At 44.8% G+C, this 10,842-nt stretch overlaps 1 protein-coding gene across 3 annotated transcripts in view; it reads left to right on the top strand.

The window, feature by feature from the left end:
- Positions 1-1,389: 1,389 nt before the first annotated feature.
- The window catches only part of CNTN6 (contactin 6), a 131,429-nt gene continuing 121,976 nt past the window's right edge, over positions 1,390-10,842 (top strand). For all 3 annotated transcript variants that reach the window (XM_017827048.1, XM_017827047.1, XM_017827046.1), the window contains exon 1: positions 1,390-1,839. The gene's annotated coding sequence lies outside the window, so the exon portion shown is untranslated. The remainder of the gene's footprint in view (positions 1,840-10,842) is intronic.

The raw sequence follows: 10,842 nt of genomic DNA, 5'->3' as shown, positions 1-10,842 counted from the left end.
AGAGAGATCTTGAAATGAACAATTAAGCTTTTGAAGAAGCATTTCTAAAATACTTTCCTCTATTCTCAGTTGGAAATTGAAAAGTTTTAACAGCATTGATTTCCTCAGCAACTGAGAAATTCTGTTCCCAGTCTTGTTAGACAAGAAATGCATAAGCAAAATAACTTATTTTGACAGAGAAAAGACTAGATTTTTTAAAAAATTTTAAAATCGGTGGGGAGAAGCTCAGGTTAAATCTGTTGCAAGCAACTTTTTGTCTATTTACTCTCAATACCACTTAGAAAAAGCCCTGTTAATTATTTTAAAGAAATTTTTAATGAGGAAATACCTAAAATTCCATTTTAAATTTCATTCCTAATTAAAAATAGAGCTGCTAATTATAATGCCTATCTCCTTTAGAAGGTGCTGGGAGGCTTAATTAATTGTCGGTAAAGCTCATTTGAGGAGCTCACAGGATGGAAGTGGAAAATTGTTTATGTTAATCAGGAGGATGGCTATGAGAGCTCTGGAATGGGAGGAGAGAGCTCACCATGGGGATGGAATGGGCTGTTTGGCACTTCTGGGCACATCCCAGGAGATCCCACGGTCCTGTTGTCCCCATTTTGCAAATGAACATCAGAGCAGGGCAGCCAGGACAGCCTCTCCACTTGCCACTGCTTGGGCAGGCAGGCACTTAATCCCATCACAAACTAAGGAATTTACACCAAGATTACATAAAAATGTTGTGAAGAAACATCTGTGGCATAATTGCACTTTTCACAACAGAAATATTCCCAAAACTGCTGTTTCCTGGACATCAGGAAGAAGTTCTTCCTTGTGAGGGTGGTGGCACAGGTTTCCCAGAGAAGCTGTGGCCGCCCCTGGATTCCTGGAAGTGTCCAAGGCCAGGTTGGATGGGGCTTGGAGCAACCTGGGCTGGTGGAAGGTGTCCCTGCCCATGGCAGGGGTGGCACTGGATGATTTTTAAGATCACTTCCAACCCCAGCTATCCTGTGATTCTATGATACAAACAACTTTTGCTCACTAACAGAAGGACATTCCCCTGCCTGAGCTCTGCATTTGATCCCTTCTGAAAAACTCCTAAGAGGGAAAATGGGAATGTAAGAAGTTTTGAAGTTCACTTGTTATCAAAATCTATGCCTGTGCCACTTTAAACAAACAAGTCTCCCTTTTTTTTTGTTTAAATATGTAAAATTTGGAGGGGTAGTTAAATGTTTCATGAGGTCAGGCAGTGCTGGGATGGGATCTGAGTGACAACTCATCCTATGAGCTCAACCTTACAGAGCTCAGCGAGACCCAGGACTAAACAAAAATCATTTCCATTCCTCATCTAAACCTAATGCCGAGTCCTGACCCAGTTTTTGGGGAGAGAGGCTTGTGATTACCTGACAGGAGCTCATATTTGTAGGAGAGGAATAGCAAGAGCACATTTAATCTTTCATGCTCCCGGTCCGACAGCTGCGCTTTCGCTCGCTCAGCTTTCTCCAAGGATGAGCAACGCAGAGCTAATTCTTACCCACCCCAAATTTCCAGACAGGAATATGCAAAAGCTGTAGGAGCTGTTTATATCTGCCTGAAGCACTGACTGTGTGGGTCCTGGCTGGAGCACACCCCGGGAAAGCCGTGTGTCTCACGGTTAATTCCAGGGAAGAGCCACGCAATGCTCAGTGGATAAAAAGGCTCGTAGTCCCAGCTGGGAAAACAGTTCCATTATCTCCCAGCTGCACAGACCTTCCATACGGCTCCGTTCTGCCTGGATGAACGCTGTGCCTTGCTGAGAGCCTGGAACAGTCCTGCAGAAAATTGTAAAGATCCTGAGACATTTCCCTGCTCAGCTGTGTAAGTACAGAATTGTGCTGTCTGCTGCAGTGTGAGTGATGTTGGGGAGCTGCCTGTGCTGGGGTGGGTTTTTCTCTCCTTCCTCAGTGATTTTCATCAGCATAACGGGGAGAGGAGGAAGAAAATTCACTGCTTTATTTCTGCTGCGTGTCTGTAAATGGCTGGTGATCCAAATGTGTACGTTTCTGGGAGGAAAAAAAAACCCTATATAATGAATTTGTATTCATGTGAGGTCTGAGGCAAACAGAGAGACTGTGCAGGAACAGACACCACAGGTATTTTATTGGAGTCTCTCACAGCTCTGTGCTGCAGTAAAACGGACAACACAGAGGATGACAGTGCTAATTTTGGCACTTTCATATGACTTTCAGCAGCATATTAAAAGATGAAGTGGGTAATGAGAGCCTAACCTAATTCCTGCCAGCTGAAGGTGTAAAAGCAATAAACATCAATCTTCAGGAAAATTTAGGTAAGTCCTAAAAAGGAAAGTTTTCCCTGTTGCTCATTTGAATCGTTAAAGAAAAATACAAAGCAAGTTCACAGCTGATATTGAACTTTGGTTTTGCAGGAGTGTCAGTTTAGATATTGTTATTTACTTATACTGTATGACACAGCTTTAAAGGAAAAGTAATACTGTATAAAAAGTTTTGGAAGTCTGTGGTTCCAGAAGCAACTGCTTGACCAGGGCTTTATATTAACTAGTATATTCCCATAGTGCTTTTGGGGTGAATCCTTGGATTCAGACAGTTGTTGCAGGTGTGAAAGGGCTCCTCCAGCAGCTTTTGCACAAGCAGCTCCATGTTAACAATTCCTGCAGCACTTATGGAGCCGAATGATTAAACAAGATGCAAACACCCTGCAGCCTGTGCCAATAACACTTAGTTGGCCTTTTGGCAGCTCTGCAACCGTTTGCAGAGAAATATTAGGAGTTAAAAATCAGTGTATTTACTCCTCTGAAGGAACATTTCCTTCTCCCCTCTTTTTATTTTTTCCCCCCAAAGACAGGAGACCTGTCACTGCCACACTCAGCATTTATAAAGTTCTGAAAGTTCAGAGGATTTTTATGTGTGTGCAAGGAAAGCCTGCAGTGTTTGTGATTCCAGGCACCACCAGCCCACAAATAACCCATCTTCATCAGCCAGCTTTGGCTTTGGTGCTCCAGAGGCACTATGTCAGTGTTTCACATTCCAGGAGTCTCTGCTTCAGAGGTTTTATGACACTAAAAAGTCCCAAATCAGTACCTATATGAAGTTAGCAACAACCATAGATCACGTTTTATTGTGTAAAAAAGAAAAATAAAACACACCAACGTATGCAGCTGGAGATTTCAAATGCTGCTGAGCTACTGATGGCCATGGATTACAAGTTTTACCTTCCATGCTGAGGATAAAATGATAAATAATATATAACAACTTATGTGCTTTAAATCAAACAGGAGGCATGTCTCTTCTCCTTTTCTTCTAGTTTTATGATCGCTATTAAAAAGGTTTGTGGCGTATAATAAGCTACTCTAAAATTAATTTCTTGCCATTGAAGCAAATATTTCCATCACAGAACAAAGTACCAGCGTCCCCAAAGGGACCTGAAACACAAAACTGTTTGTGTTTGCATGGTGTGGGCACAAGGCACTATTTGTGTTTAGATAGAAAATGTTCATTAGAAGATGTTTGTCTTGTGGGTGGAAATGGATCAGCTCTTCAAAATAGCATCAAATTTGTGTTTTCCCCCCAGAACCCTGCTGGTTGCATGTTACTACAAGGCAGAATTCCTTCTGTTTAAAATTGAGTTTATTCCAGAAGATTGCCACAGACTGGCCTTTATTATTCCCTGCCCAGGTGCTGCTCACCCTCCTAGAACTTGCTCAGGGAAACCAAGACACAAAAACCTCTTAATGCTGCCGTCCCTGTTTGGGCCAGACCCTCCTGACTTCCACACTCCCAGGGAGTGCTCTCACACCAGGAAGTCTGGCTCAAAAACTCCTCTATTCCTTCTTCCCAGGGGTTGCACTAAAAGCTGATCATAACACAGGCAAATTTGTAGCCTAAATCATCTGTGTGAGAGGCAAAGTCTCTCGGAGAAGTGAAGGCACAAAGAACTTCAGGCACAGTTTTACAACTACAGCTCCCCATGTGGTAAATACCACCTCTGGGACACTAAACTTTGCTTTGTAGCCACACACCAGTATTTAGTTGATTAGGAGACCTTATTTGCATCCACAAATATCAGATTTCATAAGTCTCTTATTTACACAAAACCTTTCTACAAGTGCAGGATATACAAGATAAAAACACCATGAAAAAAACCAGAACAAAGTACCTTCAAGTACCTTAAACACAATAAATAAGAACAACTCCAAGCAAAGTAGATCAGGACATTGTACTTAACAGTTCTCCATCCTTTTGAGATAAAAAAATAACCCACAAGACTAGTGTGAGACAAAGCATCAGGGGTGTGGAAGATCCCACCATAACTCTGTGAGGCTTCTAAACAGACCAGGGCAGCACAAAGTGCCAACAAGATGCTCTTGCACAAAACAAGACATGGGGACTTGCAAACATCAGTACCAAAGGCTCCAAGAGCTCCAGAGAGAGGCAGAGAGGAAAAGTCTGAGTTTTTCCATACCTTTCTGCTCCCAGCTCTGTCTCCTCTCCCCCAAGAAGGTCCTGCTGGGCTCCCAACCCAACCTCAGCTCTGCCTAATGGATCAGGTGCAGCTGAGCAGCACTTCCTGCTGCTTTTATTCTGGGGGGTAAAAGGTGTTTCCACCCACCTGTTCTGGGACTGCAAAGATAATTAATTGTTCCATCTTATCACAGCCTTCCAGTCCCTAAAGGGGCTCTAGGAGAGCCAGAGAGGGGCTTTGGATGAAGGCATGAAAGGACAGGATGAGGGGAAATGGCCTCAAACTGCCAGAGGGCAGGTTTAGATGGGATATTGGGAAGGAATTCTTCCCTGAGAGGGTGGGGAGGCCCTGGCACAGGTTGCCCAGAGAAGCTGTGGCTGCCCCAGCCCTGGAAGTGTCCAAGGCCAGGTTGGAGCAACCTGGACTACTGGAAGGTGTCCCTGCCCATGGCAGGGGGTGGAATGAGATGAGCTTTAAGGTCCTTCCCACCCAAATCATTTTATCATCCTATGATCTCATGTTTTCATTCATTTTGAGGGTCTTTGTCTTCTGGGTTTCCTGCAAGAGGAAAAACTCCACAGCCTGCAGTGCTCAGGAGAATGACTGAGAGAGAGGGATGGGGAGGAGGGAGTTGGAGAGAAGAGGAATTTCCCTCCCTTACACCCTCTAATATATTTTTAGCCTATAAAGACAAGAAGAAATGGATGGAGTCAGTCAGAAAGGCAGTTTGTTTTATTAAAATTCTTGACAGCATCTGCTGCAAGGCTCTTGTTAAAAGAAATGGAAAACATCAGAAAGATGAGAGAGTGTTATGTCCTTGCTCTTTACACAACATAATAATATGGGAATGAGTACAATTGGCTTCCAGATGACTGTTTTTATTAGCCATGTACAAACACAAGTGACCCACTGCCCAGGTACACAATAACCCTCCCTGGGCTCTCATCACACTCCCACCAGAGACTTCTCAAACAAATAAAAACACATTGCCTAATTTTTATGAACTAAATGCTCTTTTTTTTTTTTGGATGTCAATAAGATCTATTTTATATGAAAGACTCCTCAGAAAAAATATGAAACCTGTTTCATATTTGAGAATGAATTAAGCTCTCCCATGGCTGTAACCAAAGCATGAGGATCCCAAGTCCCTGTCTTTGGTGATGTCTGCAGGGAATCTCTTATTACAAACTTATTAAAAATCTTTTATTGAACTTATCTCTTATTAAGTAGGGGAAGGTTGGATGGAAATTGAGGAATCTCTGCTATAAAAATGCTGTAATTTCCTCCATTCCCATTCCAGCATGGAAGGGACTGAAGTCTCCTGTCTCAGAGGAGCTGGTGGTGAAGCAGTCAGGGCTCTCATCTCATGTCTGTAAACATTTGATGTGCAAAAAGAAAAAAGATCAGTGGTTCATTTGCAAGTCTGGCTTGGGTAGATCAAACCCTTTCTCGTAGAGGGTTTTTCCAGAGTCCAAATGATCAAAGCCTGGGGTAGGGCTGCCCACAGAGCCAGCAGTCTGGGGTTAGGACACTCCAGGGATACAGGAGATTGCCATTTAGGTGGAGCAGATATTGCTATTCAGCTAGAGCAGAAATTTCATCACTGCTTGTAACCCTGTGCCTAAACTCCTGGCTATTCTGGACCCTTGATCCAGCAGTTTTCCCACATAATTAAGAATTCTTCCCACAGAAAATGGTCTCAGAGCTGCTGAGAACCTTCTGACGAGGCTGGGCTTGGATGACAGAACATCTTGTTGGGTGCTGAGCACGAGAGCTGGTGCTGTCACACCCCAAGAGGGACAGTGTGTGTTCAGCTCCTCAAACTCCACTGCTCGTGGACTTGGGCAGAGGAAAATATTGGAGGATTTTAAAAGATTAATGAGGAAAATGCTCTCTATTGTGGGCAAAGGACATGCTGGGCTGGGTTGTCAGCAAGTGTGAGAACACTACCTTTGATCAGCATCTTGTTTTTTTCTTCCCATCCCTGTGATTAATGTTGGGAATAAAGAAGCTGTTCAAGTTACCTACAGTTAAATAAAGGACTTTTCAGCTGTTTACTGGTTATTTCCTTCTGTGCATTTTATGCTTTGTCCTGTCCCACTGCCTTGTCTGTTATGAGGTCAGTCCACTAAAAATAGGTCTGTCTGGGGCACAAAATATTTGTCACTGTTTCTGAAACCCTAGTGCATCATGTACTTCACCACTACATATCCATCTCTCCCAAACATTCCCTCTCAAGCAGAGCATACAGTGAGTTTGGTGTATACAAGTGGTACCTTTGGTGAGAGAAACAGGGATTAAAAGCACTGAAGTTTCTGCAACTTCATCTCTTCAAGCACTTGCTGATAATCCTACCATGAAATTACAAAACCAGCGGGACCAGAGCAAACCTCACTGCAAATTGTGCTCCCTCCATTAGTGAAGGAATCCTGATAAAATGTCGATTTTTATCACCTAAATGAGACAGCTGTGTCACATGGGCTATCCAGCTCCCACCCCTCGGCTGAAAACTCCCAGTTGTGTTGGTAAAACAGAATTTGGGCTTGTGTGCAGTGATCTCTGGTCCATCCCTGCTTTCCCAGTGTCCTACAGCTCCATGAAGGGAACCCACAAGGAAGCTGGAGAGGGACTATTCATTAGGAACTGGCATGGCAGGACAAAGGTGGGTCCAAGCTGAAAGAGAGTGTGTTTAGATTGGATATTAGGAAGGAATCCTTTACTGTGAGGGTGGTGAAGTGGGAGTGTTCAAGGTCAGGTTGGACAGGGCTTGGAAAACCTCTCCTGGTGGAAGGTGGAGCTGAGCTCCTCTCTAGAACTGATTTGCAGGGTTTTCTGAGTCACACACAGGCTCTCCTGAGAGAAATTGGGGATGTCTCATCCCTGGAAGTGTCCAAGACCAGATTGGACAGGGTTTGGAGCAACCTGGGCTAGTGGAAGGTGTCCCTGCCCATGGCAGGGGGTTGGAATGAGATGGGCTTTAAGGTCCCTTCCAACCCAAATCATTCTATGATTCTATGACTCCAAGGAGTCCATCCTTGAACCAAATAAAGAAAACCAATCATCTAATTCTCGGTGTGGGGCTGTTCTCTGTGTGCCAGCACACCTGGCCTTTGGAGAGCCACACTGGGCATCCAGACTGACCCCCAGCACAGCTGCTGGTCCTCCTTCATGCCTCAGTTCCTTGGCATGCCTGTCAGCAGCCACCATTACAACTCATTCTGGTGCTTTAGAGTCAGATAAACCCTGGCTGGTGTCTGCTGGGAACTGTTTTACACCTGGCACTGTCCCTGGTCCTGAGGCATTTAAGCTCTGCCCAGGCTGATGACATTGTGCTCATCTCCCGAATCCAGCCCCTTAGCCCCAAATGGCTTTGTTTTCCTCAGGCCGGGAATAGCAGGGAAGCTCTGCAGTCACCAGGGATCTGGGTGATGAGGAGATTTCTCTCCCAGCAATTGTTTTGGCAGAGGTTTAGTGAGAGCTCTGTGGCTGCACAGCGGGTTAGAGGTTTTACCCCTGTTACACTCACTTAAACTGCCACCTTTCCCTCAGCACTGATATCATTAGTGATGACATATTGCTGAGGCCTCTCCACACAGGTCACCCAGCCCTTCCTGCAGCTATCACACAAAGCTAAAAGCCATATATCTATATTCTTAAGCCTCTCTTTTCCAGTATTATTCACTCTGAAGCTACTGGAGGAGCAGGTCTAATTTCACTGCCCTAAACCCACCCTGGTCCCTCTATTCCCCTGTGTTTTCAGTCCTAGCTCAATTTTCCCACCCCAAAATCCAAACTAAATAACAATATTTACTAACTATATAACTGTGTAATGCCTGAGCAGCTGCATATGCATCTTTTTGATGAGGGCATAGTCACAAAGACTGGTCAGAGGGATCTTTTACTTGCAAGGAGAATCTTTGTTTTCTACATAAGTGGAATAGGAACAGCTTTATTCATGTATTCTTTTGCAAAAACCTGGTCTAGTGGAAGGTGTCCCTGCTCTTGGCAGAGGGTTGGAATGGATTTTTAAGGTCTCTTTCAACCCAAGCCATTCCATGATTGGATGAAAAACCTCACATAAAATAAACAAACAAACAGCCTCACTTTTCCAAGGACAGAATTCCGGTGGAACTAAACGTATTGTGAATATTTGTTGTTGTTGCCGTTTAAGCAGCAGGCAGCTCTGAGCAGGATAAAGTCAGGCTGTACCTGTATAAACATTCCCCCTGGAACACACCTGGGCCAGGCAAGAGGTGAGAAGTGGAGCTATGGGGAGAAATGACGAGGTGGTGGAACCTCCGTCCCTGGATGTGGCACTCTGGGCTGGGTGACAAGGTGGTGATGGCTCAAAGGTTGGACTCGATGATCTCAGAGGTCTTTTTCAGTCTAAATAGTTCTGTGATTCTTTGAACTGCTCTTTGTCCAGGTGTGGCTCCCCGAGGTGCAGGAGGCAGAGCTGTGACTGAGTCCGTGGTATGTCCTCAGTGTCCTCTTGCTTCCCACTGCCCACCAAAGGCTCCTGCTCCTGCATCCTCAGCTCTCACACAAGCTTTTCTTTCCCCTGTTTGCTGGAGGCAGCTGAGCTAAAGGTTTATTGCACCATTTGTCCGCTTTCCATATGTGTTTCTGCCTGTTAATAGGATTATTTACCCTCTGTGTTGCTGCCCTGCCCCAAACACCACTTTGGGCCATCAGTGCCACAGGGACCATCCTTGCTGCAGCATCAGGGATGTTTTCTCCCCCACTGCTGCTCCTCTCCAGTTTTGATTCCATCTGAGGCATCACCTTGGCTTTTAGAAGCTGCCTGAAGCAAAGGAGAATCCTGGCTTATGAACCTGCTCACAATTGCTGCAGTTCCAGCCAGGAATAAACTGTTCTTAACCTAAATACTCCTCTGAGGACACTGAGCTTGGGGGAAGATACATAACTGTGCTGTATCTGGTGCAAGCAGGGATAAGTGAGCCTGGTATGTACTGGATAACTTGGGAAAGCAGTTGGAAGGAGAGGGGAGGGAAAGAAGAACAGTGATGAGCACAGATAAACAATAATGACCTCTTTATGTTGTAGTAAATGCAAGGTTTTCAAATAAAACATAAACTACTGCAGCTACAGAGACTGTAAAGGCATCCAAAATAAAAGCTTTGTTCAAAGGCAGCCCGAAAAATGCCTCAAGAGGAAGGAAAACTCCAGTGTGTTAAACTCCCCTTCCACAGGGGGGAGGAGGTGGGGCTGTGGTTGGTGCTGGGGTCACCAGGGTGGGGGCTCCCCATCACCCTCCTGCCAGCTCAGGGTGGGCACCACAGGGAGCAGAGCCTGCAGAGTAACTCAAATAGCCAATTAAAGAGGGATTAAAATGATAAAGCAAAGTGGGCAAAGCTCAGGGCAAGAAGCAGGCTGGAGGTGCATTCAGATCATTCACATCTGGCATGAAATGGGTGCACTCTCAGCTGATGTGGAGTTAAATTTGCAGGGAAAGTGGTTTTGCATTTTAATGCAAAATTCCCCTAAGGTGAGCCAGGATCTACCACTATATAACCAAGACTTCAGGGAAAGCTGTTGGTATTTTGGGATGCTCTGGGGAAGGCTATGGCGAGTGCTGGTCGGTATTATTCTGTACTAGATGTATTCCAGCATTAATTGCACAGCTTTACTGAGAGATTACTAGTTTTAGAGTTGGTCTTATAGAAGGTGTTGAAAAATGGATGATATTAAACTTTGGGAAAGAGATTCAGAGGATTGATTTGGAAGACATAGGTGTGAGATACCCAAAACTGAACTTCTGTCAAAAATTAGGAGAATAAAAGTTATGTTTGAAGTGCAAGAACAGACAAAAAGCACCTTACTCACTGACTCAGGCAAAACAGAAATGACTAACCCTGTCACGATTTTGCCTCTTTGTCTGGCTGACTTTCTCAGCAAGATTGATTCAAAATCCACCTAAGCCTTGAAAGGAATTAGCAGGAAACCACTTTGTATGACAATGCTGAGGGGGTGGGTCGAGCAGCCAGAGAACCAGCAGCAATACCCAAAAATAAAGCCCAGGCCCTGCCTAACCAGGGGGCCTGTTAAGCTCAGTGGAGTGTGACTAAGTCATACAAATCTCTCACCTGAACCCACAGAGGCAAAAGAAGGATTTTAAGAGAATAAAAACCAAGTTAGATTTTTTCTTTTTTTTTGAGATCATAAAATCATAGAATCACAGGCTGGTTTGGCTTGGGAGAGACCTTAAAGACTGTTTTGTTCCATGCCCTGCCATGGGCAGGGACACCTTCCACTAGCCCAGGTTGCTCCAACCTGCCCTTGGACACCCCCAGGGATGAGGCAGCCACAGTTTCTCTGGGCAACCTGTGCCAGGGCCTCCCCACCCTCACAGGGAACAAT

This window comes from Lepidothrix coronata, unplaced genomic scaffold, assembly GCF_001604755.1.
Source record: "Lepidothrix coronata isolate B3197 unplaced genomic scaffold, Lepidothrix_coronata-1.0 Scaffold134, whole genome shotgun sequence".
Classification (NCBI taxonomy): domain Eukaryota; kingdom Metazoa; phylum Chordata; class Aves; order Passeriformes; family Pipridae; genus Lepidothrix; species Lepidothrix coronata.
The sequence above is the reverse complement of the archived record's forward strand: the minus strand, read 5'-3'. Positions and strand labels throughout refer to the sequence as shown.